Source organism: Orcinus orca, chromosome 16, assembly GCF_937001465.1.
Source record: "Orcinus orca chromosome 16, mOrcOrc1.1, whole genome shotgun sequence".
In the NCBI taxonomy this organism is placed as follows: Eukaryota; Metazoa; Chordata; class Mammalia; order Artiodactyla; family Delphinidae; genus Orcinus; species Orcinus orca.
Window position 1 is genome coordinate 5,231,452 of NC_064574.1, and position 15,268 is coordinate 5,246,719.

At 43.4% G+C, this 15,268-nt stretch overlaps 1 protein-coding gene across 1 annotated transcript in view; it reads left to right on the forward strand.

Moving 5' to 3' along the window:
* LOC125961406 (piezo-type mechanosensitive ion channel component 2-like) overlaps window positions 1–15,268 on the forward strand; it is a 44,292-nt gene that overhangs the window by 26,552 nt on the left and 2,472 nt on the right. The window lies entirely within an intron of this gene.

Below are 15,268 nucleotides of genomic sequence, written 5' to 3' on the forward strand. Positions count from 1 at the left end.
ACTCCCCAGATCTTACAGGTCAACCATAGGAGTCCACAAATAATAATCATAATGACTGACCTTGAATGAGGACCACGTGGGTGTCAGGCACTGTGTCCATCCTTCCTCCCTTCCTCTCTCTCTCACTTCTCTCTTTCAAAAAACAATTTCTACTTTGAATTTATTCATTGTTCACCAATCTTTCACTATGGTTAACTTTTTAAGATTAATTTGGTTTTGTCTTTAATTTTATAGACGTATAATTGAGAAACATTGAGAAAAGTGGATGCATATAGACACATATATATATACATATGCATATACGATAAGTGCAATTTGATGAACTGTCACACCCTGAACACACATGTGTGACCAGCACCCAGCTCAAGAAACAGAACCTCACCCCCCTCAGAAGGCTGCCTCGTGGTTCCCTTGGTCGCTACCCCCCTCTCAAGGGAAGCCACCACCCTGACTTCTAACAATACAGATGAGGTTTGCTTGGTTAAAAAAAAAAAAAAATCAGTCAGTGTGTTTTGCTTTTATTTTGTGATACAGAATACTAGAATAAAACAAAAACCATCTGTTTAATTTTTAATTATATGCTTGGAAAGAAAATGTTTTTAAAATGGACTTTCTGAGGGACAAACAATATATTACTTGTCCCCCCAATATTTTGACATCATGTTAACGGACTTTTTATTTATCTTTTTGCTTTATAGTCTATTTTGCGTTTTGTTGTAGGTTTTTTGAGGAAGGAATTTGGAACTTTATGGGGTGCAATGGTGCAGCGATGCTAGGTGAAGGCTGAACAACAGTGTGCATTCATGGTAACTTTCTTGAGGCAAAACTTACATACAATAAATTCACAGATAAGAGTACAATTTTTGCTGAGTTTTGAGTAATGCAAATACCCATGTCATCACCATCCCAGTCAACAGATAACATCTCTGTTGTCCCAGAAAGTTCTCTCAAGGCCCTTGTAGTCCATGCCTTCTGCAACCACCGCTCCAATTTTTTTTTTTTTTTGCGCTACGCAGGCCTCTCACTGTTGTGGCCTCTCCCATTGCGGAGCACAGGCTCCGGACACGCAGGCTCAGCGGCCATGGCTCACGGGCCCAGCCGCTCCGCGGCACGTGGGATCTTCCCGGACCGGGGCACGAACCCGTGTCCCCTGCATCAGCAGGCGGACTCTCAACCACTGCGCCACCAGGGAAGCCCCAGCACTGTGTTTTAAATTTTGGTTCCACACGTTCATTGCTGGCACATACAGATGTGGTCGATTTTTCTTGTTGATCTTACATCTTGCAAGATTGCTAAACTCATTTCTTACTGCTAGGCGGGGTTGTTTTATTTGAAGATGCCTTCGGATTTTATACATGGACAGTCATGTCATGTGCAAACACAGACAGTTTTATTTCATTCTTTCTAATCTGTATGCCTTTTCTTTTTCTTGCTTTTTTTTGGTCACATGGCTTGGCTTGCGGGATCTTAGTGCCCCCACCAGAGATTGAACCCAGGCCCTTGGCAGTGAAAATGCGGAATCCTAACCACTGGACAGCTAGGGAATTCCCTTTTTCTTGCCTTATTAAAGTAGCTGGAACTTCCAGTGCTATGAGTAAGAGTGGTGAGTTGGACATCCTTGCCTTGTTCTTAATCTTAAGAAAGCATCCCGTCCTTACCCATAAATTACGATGTTAGCTAAAGATTTTTGAAGTGTTTATTAATGGGTTAATATCCCTTCTATTCCTAGTTTTTTGGAGCTCTTATTGTGAATGGATATTGAATTTTGTCAAAGGCCTCTCCTGCACCTGTTGAGATGATCATATGCTTTTTTTCTATGGTCTATAGATAGGAATTACATTCATTTATTTTCCAACGTTACACTAACCTGAGTTCCCAGGATAAATCCCACTTCATCATGAGGTATTACACGTATAGATATAATTGGATTCAATTGGAAAGCATTCTGTTAAGGAAGTTTGCATCTATCTTTATGAGGGATACTGTGCTATAGCTTTCTGTTCCTGTAATGTGTTTGTCTGGTTTTGGTCTCAGAGCAATGAATTCGGAAGTGCACTCTCCTATTTTCTGGAAGTTTACGCAGAATTGATATTATTTCTTCCTTAAGTGTTCGGTAGCATTCACCAGCAAAGCCATTTGGGCCTGAAGTTGTCTTTGCAAGAAAGTTTTCCAATTCAAATCCAATTTCTTTGATGTTTATAGAGCTATTCATGTTATATATTTCATCTTGAGTGAGCTTTTAAAGATTGTGTCTTTTAAGGCATTTGCCCATTTTATCTCAGTTGAATTTATCGACAAAATGTTGTTCATAACATTCACTTAGGCTCTTTAATGATGGCCTCTAATTCTGCTATTGGTAATTTATATCTTTTTTCATTTTGCCCCCTGCTAAATCTGACCAGAAGTTTATCAATTTTATTGATATTTTCAATAAGCTTTTGCTTTTACTGATTTTATTATGTTGTTTTTCAGTTTTCTCTTGTACTTTGGGCTGATTTTACCGTTTTTGTTTTGTTTTGTTTTTTATGGTAGAACTGTAGGTCATTTGCGTTTTTTCCTGCTTTTCTAATATAAGCATTTAATGCTTGAAATTTCCCTCTAAGCATTAACCGCATCCCACACATTTTAAATTATGTTCTAAATTTTACTCAGTTCAAATATTTTCTCATTTCTATTGTGAATTCTTCTTCAACCCATGGATTATTTAAAGGTGTGTGCTTTAGTTTCAGATATTTGTAATTTTCCAGCTATTCCGATACTGATTTCTAATTTAATTCCACTGTGGTGAGAGAATATTATCTGTAGAATTTCAGTCTTTTTAAATTTATTAAGAGTTGTTTTATGGCCCATAATATGGTCCATCTTGATGAATGTTTCACGTGTCCGTGATAAGAATTACGTTCTGCCATTGCTTTTGGTAGTATTATTGTCTTCTCTACCTTTACTGGTTTTCCATCTATCTATTGTATCAACTATTGAGAGAAAGTATCAAAAACTGTGATTAACTCTGGATTTGTCTATTTCTCCTTTGAAATCTGTCAGTGTTTGCTTCATGTATTTTGAAGCTCTATTACTTGGTGTATAAATATTTAGTGGGATTAGCTCTTCTTGATGAATTGTCCCCTTTATCATTATGGAATGGTCCTCTTCATCCTTGTAGCAGTCCTTGCTCTTAAATCCACTCTGACTTGTTTAATATAGCAGCTCCAGCCTTCTTCTGGTTAGTGTTAGTAATGTATCTTTTTCTGTCCTTTTATAAGTTTTGAAGTGGGTTTCTTACAGACAGCATAGATTTGGTTATTATTTTTATATCCAATGTTACAATCTCTTCCTTTTAACTGGTGCGTCTAGACTATTTGCATTTAACATGATCATCGACATGGTTGAGTCTGAATTATCTTGTTGCATGGTTTACTATGTACCGTTTGTTTTTCATTTCCTTTTTCCTCTTTGTGTGTGTGTGTGTGTGTGTGTGTGTGTGTGTGTGTGCGCGCACGCGCGGCTGGAAAGAGTTTCAAGGCCACAGCACAGGGAGTGGGACTGCAAACAGAATCTAATGGTCCCCATGAGTTGAGCAGAGTTTGGGGTCTAGGAAGGCCACAGTGGTGAGAATTTGCAAGTCAGAGTAGGGAGGAGGGAGAGCTGAACACAGAGAAAACGTTGGACATCTGTAGAGGGTTCCTCTGAGTCTGTAGCTGAGTGTTGATCATTATACATGTGCAAGGAAACTATCAAGGTGGAAAGAAAAAACACACTGGAAAGCAACAGGAGGAATATTACCTGGAGCTGAAACTGGCCAGGAATGATTTGTAAGCCCATGAATGATAGTGGAAAGACCTCATAAGACATGGGGTATAGAGTATGGTGCTCAGGGACCACTGTCTTAGGTGTTGCTTGTTATTGCATTGGTTTCTGCTTTTATCTTTATTATCTCCTTTATTCTCTTACTTGGGCTTAATTTGCTCTTCTTTTTCCAGCTTTTTAAAAGGTAAATTATATCATCGATTTTTAAACCTTTTTGTCTTTTCCAAAACAAATTAAAATCTATAAATATCCCTCTAAGCACTGCTTCAATTGCATCTGACAGATTTTGATTTGTTGAATTTTCCTTGTCATTCAGTTTGACGTATTTAAATTTTTTCTTTGTGATCTCATCTTTGAGCCATGTGTTATTTAAACATGTGTTGCTTAATTTACGAATATCTGGGAGCTTTACTATATGTCTTTTTTGATTTCTAATTTAATTCCATTGTGTTCATAGGGAAAAAGAAACAACCTCTGTAAGTTTTCAATCTTTTGAAATTTACTGAGACATTTTTTGACCCAGCATATGGTCTATCTTGATACATATTACATATTTACATGAAAGAATGTATGTTCTGTAGTTGCTGGGTATGGTGTTCTATAAATGTCAATAAGGAAAGTTGGTTGATAATAACGTTGGAATCTTTTACATGTTTATTAATTTGGGGGGTCCAGTTTTACTATCAGTTTCAGAGAGTAAGTGTTAAAATCCATCTATGATTATGGAATTTTCTATCCCTTTGATTCTATCAAGTTTTTGCGTCATGCATTTTGAAACTTCAGTATTAAGATGCATATACATTTATGGTTGTCATGCTTTCCTGATGGATTGTGAAATGTTTTCATTATCATTATGAAATGTTTTATCATTATGAAATGTTCCTTTTTATCTCTGGCAATATTTTTCTTGTAGTCTGCTTGTGTGACATTAATGTAATCATACTAACTTGTGTTTACTGTTTGCATAGCAAATTTTTCCCATCCTTTTACTTTTTTTTTTTTTTGCTGTACGCGGGCCTCTCACTGTTGTGGCCTCCCCCGTTGTGGTGCACAGGCTCCGGACGCGTAGGCTCAGCAGCCATGGCTCACGGGCCCAGTTGCTCCGTGGCATGTGGGATCTTCCCGGACCGGGGCACGAACCTGCGCCCCCCCCATCGGCAGGCGGACTCTCAACCACTGAGCCACCAGGGAAGCCCCATCCTTTTACTTTTAATCCTTGTCTTTGTGTTTTAATTATTTCATGTAGATCACATGCAGTTAGATCTTGGATTTTAAAATCTAATTGGACAATATTACCTTTTAATTAGAGTGTTTGGTCCCTTTACATTTTAACATAGTGATTGATAAGGTCAAGTTTAAGCCTACCATTTTTCATGGTTTTTTTTTTTTTTTTTTGGGTCGTGCTGCATGGCATGTGGGATCTTAGTTCCCTGACCAGGGATTGAACCTGTGTGCCCTTCATTGGAAGTGCAGAGTCTTAACCACTGGAGCACCAGGGAAGTCCCTTTTGCTATTTGTTTTTAATCTCTCTCTTTTTTGTTTTGTTTTGTTTTGCTTTTCTGTTTTTTGCCTTCTCTTGGGTTAACAGAAATGTTTCTGTATTTTTAATATTCCATTTTAATTCCTTGTTATCTTTTCAAATATGCATCTTTACACATCGTTTTTAATGTCTGTTCCAGGGATTATAATATGCATTACTTTTCCCCCCAATTTTTCATTGTGGTAAAATAGACATAAAATTTACCATCTAATCATTTTAGCTATTTTCAGTGGTATTAACTTCATAATGCACTGCCGTCACCACCATACATCTCCAGAACTCTTTCCATCTTGTAAAACTGAAACTCTGTCCCCCTTAAACATTAACTCCCCATTCTTCCCTTTCCTCCGTACCTAGCAATCATCATTCTACTTTCTGTATCCATGGCTTGGAGTACTCTAAAAGCCTCATATATAAGTGGCATCATACAGTATTTTTGTGACTAGATTATTTTATTTAGCATAGTGTCCTCAAGATTCATCCACGTTGCAACATGTATCAGAATTTCCTTCCTTTTTATTTTTTATCTTTTAAATTTTTATTTATTTATTTAAATTTATTTATTTATTTATGGCTGTGTTGGGTCTTCGTTGCTGTGTGCGGGCTTTCTCTAGTTGCAGCGAGCAGGGGCTACTCTTTGTTCCAGTGCGTGGGCTTCTCATTGCAGTGGCTTCTCTTGTTGAGGAGCACGGGCTCTAGGTGTGGGAGCTTCAGTAGTTGTGGTTCTCAGGCTCAGTAGTTGTGGCTCGTGGGCTCTAGAGAGCAGGCTCAGTGGTTGTGGTGCACGGGCTTAGTTGCTCCGCGGCATGTGGGATCTTCCCGGACCAGGGCTCGAACCCGTGTTCCCTGCATTGGCAGGCGGATTCTTAATCACTGCGCCACCAGGGACATCCTCCTTCCTTTTGAAAGCTGAATAACAGTCCATTGTATGTATAGACCATATTTTGCTTATCTGTTCATCCATTGATGGACACGTGGGTTATCTCCATATTTTGTGAACAATGCTGCTATGAACATGGTTATACCAATATCTCTGAGACACTGTTTTCAATTCTTTTGTGTGTAATCCTAGAAGTGGAATTGCTGGTTCATATGGTGATTCTATTTAAAATTTTTTTAGGAGCCACCATACTGTTTTGCACAGAGGTGGTACCATTTTACATTCCCACCAACAATGCACAAAAGTTTCAACAGTATCACCTTCTGGTTTTTTGAGACTAGCCACACTAATGGGTATTAGGTACCCATTATAGTTAGTTCATTGTAGTTTTGATTGCATTTCCAAATAATTCTTGATGTTGAGCATCTTTTCATGTACTTATCAGCCATTCACATATCTTCTTTGGAGAAATGTCTGTTCAAGTGCTTTGCCCATTTTTTAATCAAGTTGTTTGGGGTTTTTTGGTTGTTGTTGCCAAGTTTTAGGAATTCTCTCTGTATTCTGGATATTAACCCCTTATCAGTTATACAATTTGCAAATGTTTTCTCCCATTCTATGAGTTGCTTTTCTATTCTGTGGATAGTGTCTTCTGATGCACAAATTATTATTATTATTTTGCGGTACGCGGGCCTCTCACTGTTGTGGCCTCTCCCGTTGCGGAGCACAGGCTCCGGACACGCAGGCTCAGCGGCCATGGCTCACGGGCCCAGCCGCTCCGCGGCACGTGGGATCTTCCCGGACCGGGGCACGAACCCGTGTCCCCTGCATCAGCAGGCGGACTCTCAACCACTGCGCCACCAGGGAAGCCCCTGATGCACAAATTTTAAAATTTTCATGAAATTCATTTAATCTATTTTTATTTCTGTTGCATGTGTCTCTGGTGTCATATCCAAGAAATCGCCACCAAATCTAATATGAAGCTTTTACCCAATGTTTTCCTCTAAGAACTTTATAAGTTTAGGTCTTACTTTAGGTCTTTGATACATATTCAGTTAGTTTGTATACATGGTGTTAGATAAGGGTCCAACTTCATTCCTTTGCATGTGAGTATCCAGTTTTCCCAACACAATTTATTGAAAGACTGTCCTTTCCCCATTGAATAGTCTTGACACCCTTGTCAAAAGTAATTTGACCATATATGCAAGAGTTTATTTCTAGCCTATTCCATTCCATTGGTCTATATGTCTGTCTTTATGCCAGTACCACATTGTTTAGATTACTATAGCTTTGTAGTAAGTGCTGAAATTAGGAAGTATGAGTCTTCAGGCTTTTCCCCCCTTTTCAAGGCTGTTTTGGCTATTTGGGGTCCCAAGAGATTCTATATCAATTTTAGAATGGGTTTTTCTATTTCTGCAAAAAATGTTATTGAGGTTTTTATAGTGATTCCATGGAACCTGTAGATTGCTTAAGGTAGTATTGACATCTTAATAATATTCACTCTTCCAAATGAATTCATGGCATAGAGAGATCACCTTATCATCCTTTTAATATCTGTAGCATCTGTCATGATATTCCACCTTTCATTTCTGATATTTATAATTTGTGTCTTTTCTCTTTTTATTTTGCTCAGTCTGCTTAGAGCATTATCAAATGTATTGATTTTTCAAATAACTAATTTTTGGTTTCCTTTATTTTCTCTATTTTTCTATTTTCAATTATACTAATTGCTGCTTTATTTCCTTCTGCTTTCTTTGGGTTTAATTTGCTCTTTTTCTGTTTCTAAAGTGGACTTCTAGATTATTTACTTGATACTTCCTCTTTGATCCATGGGTTACTTAGAGGTGTGTTGTTTAATTTCCAGATACCTGTTATCAATTTCTAGTTTAAGTCCATTATGGTCAGAGAATATATACTGTATAATTTTAATTTAAGTTTAATTTTTTAATGACTCAGAATATAAGTTATTTTAGTGAATGTTCCACTTACACTTTTTTATCTTTATTTTTTAAAATTAATTTAGTTATTTATATTTTGGCTGCGTTGGGTCTTCATAGCTGTGCGCTGGCTTTCTCTAGTTGTGGAGAGCGGGGGCTACTCTTCGTTGTGGTGCGCGGGCTTCTCATTGCAGTGGCTTCTCTTGTTGTGGAGTGTGGGCTCTAGGTGCGTGGGCTTCAGTAGTTGCGGCATGTGGGCTCAGTAGCAGTGGCTTGCAGGCTCTAGAGTGCAGAATCAGTAGTTGTGGTACGTGGGCTCAGTAGCTGTGGCTTGCAGGCTCTAGAGCGCAGGCTCAGTAGTTGTGGTGCACGGGCTCAGTTGCTCCGTGGCATGTGGGATCTTCCCAGACCAGGGCTCAAATCCATGTCCCCTGCATTGGCAGGCGGATTCTTAACCCCTGGGCCACCAGGGAAGTCCAGACTTTTACACTTGAAAAGAATAAGTATTCTGTTACCATTGGCTGGAGAGGTCTGTAAATGTCAACTAGGTCAAGTTGATAGTGTTGTTCAGATCTTCCATATCCTTGCTGATTTTCTGTCTACCTATTCTGTTGATTACTGAGAAAGCAGTGATGAGGTCTCCAAACATAACTGTGGATTTGTCTATCTCTTCTTTCAGTTCACTCAGTTTTTGTCTTGTGTAGTTTGGCCCTCTGTCATTGGGGCACCCATATTTGGGATTGTTATATCTTCTCGGTAAGTTCTTCTTTCCTTATGTAATGGCCCTGTTTATACCTGGTAGTTTTTTTTTTGTACTGAAGTCTTCTTTTTTTGTGTGTGTGTGATACGCGGGCCTCTCACTGCTGTGGCCTCTCCCGTTGTGGAGCACAGGCTCCGGATGCGCAGGCTCAGCGGCCATGGCTCACGGGGCCCAGCCGCTCCGCGGCATGTGGGATCTTCCCGGACTGGGGCACGAACCCGTGTCCCCTGCATCGGCAGGTGGACTCTCAACCATTGCGCCACCAGGGAAGCCCTGAAGTCTTCTTTGTCCGACGTTAATATAGCCACTTCTGCTTTATTTTGATTCGTGTTAACTGTGTCTTTTTTCCATCCTTGTGCTTTTAATCTGTCATTATGAGCAGCCAGCAAACTTTTTCTGTAAAGGGCCAGTGCGTAGATCTCAGGCTTTGTGACCGCGTAAGGTCTCCATCTCCTGTTCCTCACAACCCGTAGCAACTGTAAAAACCATTCTCTAAAACAGTTCATGTGCTGGATTCGTCCTGTGAGCCAGTTTGCTGCTCCCTCTACAGTTAAATTTAAGATGCGTTTCTTAGAGACATCATCTAATTGGGTCTTCTTTTCCCCCCAGTCCAATGTGGTAATATCTGTTTTTCATTGCCGTATTTAGAACATTCAGATTTAATGCAACTATTGCTATAGTTGAATTTAGGTCTACCATTTTATTATTTTTCTATCTTCCTCATTTTTCCCTCTGTTCCCCTTTCTGCGTTCTTTTGAATTATTTGAATTTTTTTTAGTATTCTATTTATTTTGTCCATTGAATTTTTGACTCTATGTTACTTTTTAGTTGTTGCTTTAGGGATAATATATATCTCTCCAACTTTTCACCATCTATTTAGTGCTAATACTTTACTGTATGTATGTGTGTACTGTATGTAAAATATAGAAACCTTATAATCATATAGTTATCTTTACCATCTCTATGCTATACCCTCACCTGCTGTTACAATTGTCAAGTATCTTACATCTACATACATTGAATCTCCCCAACAACGTTACCCTGTTTGCTTTTTAAAGTTATACGGATTTTAAAGTGCTCAAGAGACGTGAAGCAGAGTCCATTATATTTGCCCAGATAGTTATCTTTTCTGTGGTGCTTCCTCCATTCCTGATGTTCCCAGTTTAATTCTGGTATCATTTCCCTTTTGTCTGGAGAACATTCTTTCGTATTTCTTTTCAAGCAGGTCTGCTGGTGATGAATACTTTCCATTTTTTTCTTTTTCTGACTAGGCCTCTATTTTGCCTTCATTCTTAGAAAATATTTTTGCTGGATTTAGCATTCTGAGTTGACAGTCCTTTTGTTGTGAATTTCCAAGCATGCCGTCTTGTTTCCCTGTCTTTTGATCACCATTGTTTCTGATGAACGGTTTCCAGGCATTGCTCACCTCCATGTAATGCATCATTTTTCTCTTTCTGCTTTCAATCTTTTTCTTTATCTTTGGCTTTCAGTCACTTGATTCTGATGTGCCTGGGTGTGGTTTTGTTTGAGTTTATCCTGTTTGGAGTTCTTGAAGCCTCTTGAACCTGTAAAATTTATGTCTTTTGACATATTTGGGAAGGTTTAGCCATTATTCTTTCAAAAAAAGTTTTTTTTTGTTTGCATTCTGGTGGAAACGGTGAATGTTTGGGCCATTCAAAACAAATAAATTCTGGAGATCTGCTGTAAAACACAGGGCCTACGATTAACAATACTGTATTGTATACTTTGAAAAATACTTTAAATTGTATACTTTGAAAAATTGCTTAGAGGGTAGATCTTATGTTAAGGGCCCTTAACCACAAAAGGAGAAGAAAAATGAAGGGGCGGGAGGAAACTTTCAGAGGTGATGGATAGGGTTAATGCATCAGTAGTGATTTGATAGTGATGATGGTGTCCCGGGCTCCAAACACAATTACTTATCATTTGTGATGTAAATCTTTTATTATAATTTATAACTATAAATCTGTAACTTACTGCATTAGCTATCTGTAAGTTTTCTGTCAGTCATATCTCCATAAAGTGGTTAAAACATTTTTTTTCTGCCCTCATCTCTCCCTCTTTTAGGAATTTCAATGACTTGTTAGATCTTACAATATTGACGAACAAATCCTGAGGCCCTCATTTTAAAACATCCTTTCAGTTCTTCAGATTAGATCATTTCCATTGATCTGTCTTCAAGTGTACTGACTCTTTCCTCTGTCATCTTCATTCTGCTATTAGCCTATTCAGTGAAATGTTTATATCTTATACTTTGCTTCTCAGTTCTAAAATTTTTCTTTCTTTTTAAGTAAACTTCTCCTTTAATAAAAGTTTACATTTGCAGGAGGTTGTAAAGATAATAGTCTTTCCAAATACCCCTCACCCTGTTTTCCCTAATGTTAACGTCTTTCATTGCCATGAATTATGGTATGTTTGTCACAACTAAGATAACATCGTGGGTACATTATTATTAGCTAAACTCCAGACTGTATTCGGATTTCACCGGTTTTTACACGTATGTCTTTTCTTTTTTTTTTGGTTCCAAAATTCAATCCAGGAATACCACATCACATTTAGTGATTCTTTGTTATAGTTTATCTCTCTTTGCCAAAACTTGTTTTTTCCATTCATTTCAAGACCGTACGGCTTTCCCTCATGGAGGATAATTAGAACAGCTGCTTCTAAGTCCTCGTCTGATAATTCCAACATCTGGGTCATCTCAGGGCTGTCATCTTTTGATTGCCTTTTCCCTAGAGATTTGGTCAGAGTTTTCCTCGTTCTTGGTGTGCTGAGTAATGCTGGATTTTTATCCTGGACATCTTGTTTGTTTGTGTTATGTGAGAAGACTGGATCCTGTTAAAAACGCCCTGGAGAATGTGGGTTTCCTTCTCCTTTTTCCATTTCCTCCTCCCCCTTCCCTCCCCCATCCTCCTGGTTCTGTTTTAGCAGCTGGGTTCACACTGCAAGCTCCGTCTACCTTCTGTGGGCACTGGCTCCTGTCCATTCAGCTGCCAGGCTCCGGTGGTGCTGGTTTCAAATGCCCACATGCGTCCCACTCAGAGGTCAGCATGGACTTGAGTGGTGGTGTCTCAGGTCTCGGCTCTGCTGACCTCCCTAAGCCCCTGGCCCTGGGACTGAGGCCTGTGCAGCTCTGTTCCCACAGGCACCCCATCCCCCCAGCCATGGGCTCAGCAGGACTCAGCTGGAGGCTCAGGGAACCCTCTGCCCAGCTCTGGATTTCCCTCCCTCTGGGCAGCTCTCTGCTTTCCAGGTCTCCACCCTGCAACTCCAGCTGCCTGGGTCCTTCCCAAATCCTCAGCTCTGTCCCCCCTGTCGCTCAGGAGGCTCCCTGGGCTCTGACTGGGTTCCTCCGGGTTGTGATGTAGCCAAGAGGCCTCTGGGCCATCAGCTGGGGCAACGGCAGGCAGCTCATCGCATTTGCTTCCTTTCTCTCTGGGATAACCCTCTCGTGCTGCCTGTTTTCTAGTGTCTGAAAAGCATCGCATTCTATATGTTTGTCTGGTTTTCTCACTTGATTAAGACAGGAGGTAACTCCAGTTCCTCCCCTCCAACCTGGCTGGAAATGGAGGTCAGACCCAGCCCTCGGGAGGTGTTAAACACTGGCATTTTACTTCTTTCCCGGCAGAACACCCCCTCCCCCAACCCCGCAACTGCATCACCGTGGCCGTCGCCTGCGGGGCAGCCCAGAGCTCTTCTCTAACACACCCACCCGTAAGACTGTGGCTTTCTGGTGGAATTCCTGCCACCCCAAGGCTCCAACAACTTTCTACTGTTGTCACTCTCCAGTTTCTTCAAATTGTTGTCTTTCCTATTTGTTAAGAGTTTAGACTTGCCCGCCATGGGTCTTTCATGACCGCTGACACCGTTTTGACCCTCTCAAGGTGGATGTTAGACCGTGTTCTTTTTAACTGATGGAGGGGCTTAAGTGCAGCTGATTAGGACACTGGGGCCAGGACATGTGACCAGGAAATGGCAGGGGCAGTGCAGGCAGGGCCACAAAACCTGTCCCACTCTTGCCCTGTGGGGGGACAGGAACGTGGCGTCCACGACTGCAGAGGTGGCGATCAGCTTTCAGGGCCAGACACCTGGGAACCGTAGCCCCTAGGATGCTGGCTCTCACCGGCCCTCCTTAAACCTGGCCTCCACAGCAACTCGGTTGATCCCAGCCAACACTGGGTGTCAACGTGGGTTCCCTTCTGCGCATGGGAGGCGGGGGGCAGGCTTCTGGTGACCTGCAGCCAGAGGGCGCTCTTGAAGGTGTCAATTCAACCTGCCTCTCACCTGCACAAAACATCTCCACGGCTCCCCTTGCTCTTCGAATAAAAACTCCGCTCCCGCCCGTGGCACGCGAGGCTGTGCCTGCCCATCACACTCCCCCCTACCCTCTTCCCCACACCCCTCTCTCCCTTCCAGCCTCGCTGGCCTCCTTCCCGCCCCTCCAGCGTGTCACGGCCTTTCCCACCACAGGGCCTTTGCACACGTGGTTCCCTCTGCCTGAAATGATTTCTTCCATCTTCTGCATCATTTAATACTCACTCATCCTTGCAATCTCAGCTCAGATAGCACTTCCCCAACTAGCCCTCTCCCCAGGGCCCCCTCTTAGAGCCAGGCCATCCCCTCTGCTGTAACTGTCGTCTGTGGGCTGTTTATTTATAGCCCATTTCCTTGCCAGAGCTGGGGAGGAAATGGGGCTGCCTTGTCTTCCATCCACAGGAGGAAACGGCGCCTTCCTTGGGGGGGCCCCAGCAGGCTGGTGGGACTGTGCTTTGCCAGGCCCTTGCAACCCTGGCTGACGACTTGCCTACACACACAAAAGAGCCCTTGACAGGAGACAGAGGCATGGAGGGCCCTCGCCCTGCACGCGGCACCTTCTCCAGGTTCCCAGGACAGCTGGCAGGAGGGAGTGCAGGGCGTTTGCCTTCCGTGCTGTCTTGTTGGCTCGGCCGCAGACGATGGCGGCTCCCACGTGTAATGGGGTCCCTCTGCCGTGACAACTGTCCTCGTGCAAGGTGGCCGGGCAGCTCCTGTTGTCATAACACCAGGAAACCCTGATTTTGGAGACCTGCTGTACCTCCACCTGGAGCACCCCTTCCCTCCCCACCTTCAGATGGGGAAACTGAGGCTCGGGGGCCGGTGAGGGGCCGGGACAGGCTGGCCGTGTCCACCGTCCTCCTGTGCTGAGCACCCGCCTTGGGCAACTTCACAGTAGCCTCTGGGTGCTGGGAGCACAAGGACCACAAGCCTGATGCCCGCTGGCCTCTTAGGCCTTAAATGATGCTCAGGTGCGCTGGGGCAAGTGGGAGACGTGTGCGCCGGCCCAGGTGCAATTCCAGGGGTGAGTGAGGCCCGCATGGAGGAAGGGCGCACAGAGGGCAGAGGGCAGAGGGGGGATGCTGCCTGGTGAAGACCCCAGACTCCCCAGTGGCAGGATCCTTTGTCACCCTTTCCTCCGGCTTCGGGGACTGAGGGGCCCCAGGTGAACACAAGGGTCATTCAGCCCATCTTAGCAGGGAGCCCTGGCAGCCAGGTGGGAGGGAAACTGCCCCATGCCCCTGGCTGGTTTGTTTCTCAGCATCATGTCTCCTTTCCCTCCACCCTCAGGAATGTGTCTCTGGTCAGGACCGTGGAAGCATCCGGCAAACACACGGGGTGTTACACAGACGCGGAGACACGGGGCAGCTGGTCCAAAGGCTCAGCCTCGCCAGGAGCGAGCCCGTGTAAGTTTCCCCTCTGCGCGCTGGGCACGGGCGGGGGCGGCAGTGTGCGGGCCTTTCCTTGTTTAGGCAGCACTTCCCCAGGCGCAGGGGGTCCCTAGGACACAGGTAACCGGCTAACGCTCCAGCTCTCAAGCCACAGAACAGGCAGGGCTGGGGTTTGAACCCAGTTCTGCCGGCCCGGAGCCTGCGAGGAGCACACTCAGCAACCAGCCTCTCAGATCACAGGAGGCCAGAGGGTCCAGGGCCAGTTGACAGATGGGGGGCCGCACGCAGAGCTCCGGGGGCATTTGGCCGGTGACGCGCCCTGTGAACTGGCCGCTTCTGTCTGGCCAGCCTCGGCCTTGCGCATCTGTGGACTCACCTCATTCTTCCATGGACGGGTGCCTACTGTGCCCTGCACTATGGGGAGGGCTGCCAAAGGTCAGAGGGCTCTGGACGGAAGGCGGAAATCATGCAGCAAGAGCCCGGCCCCCTGGGCTTGAATCTCCCGCCTGCCTGACGCGCGCGCGTGCGCGCACACACACTGGCTTCCGTGCCCCGGGGTGGGAATAAGATAATGTGCCCTGAACGAGGCAAATTGCTTACAAGATACTATTTTATTAGTTGCTAATG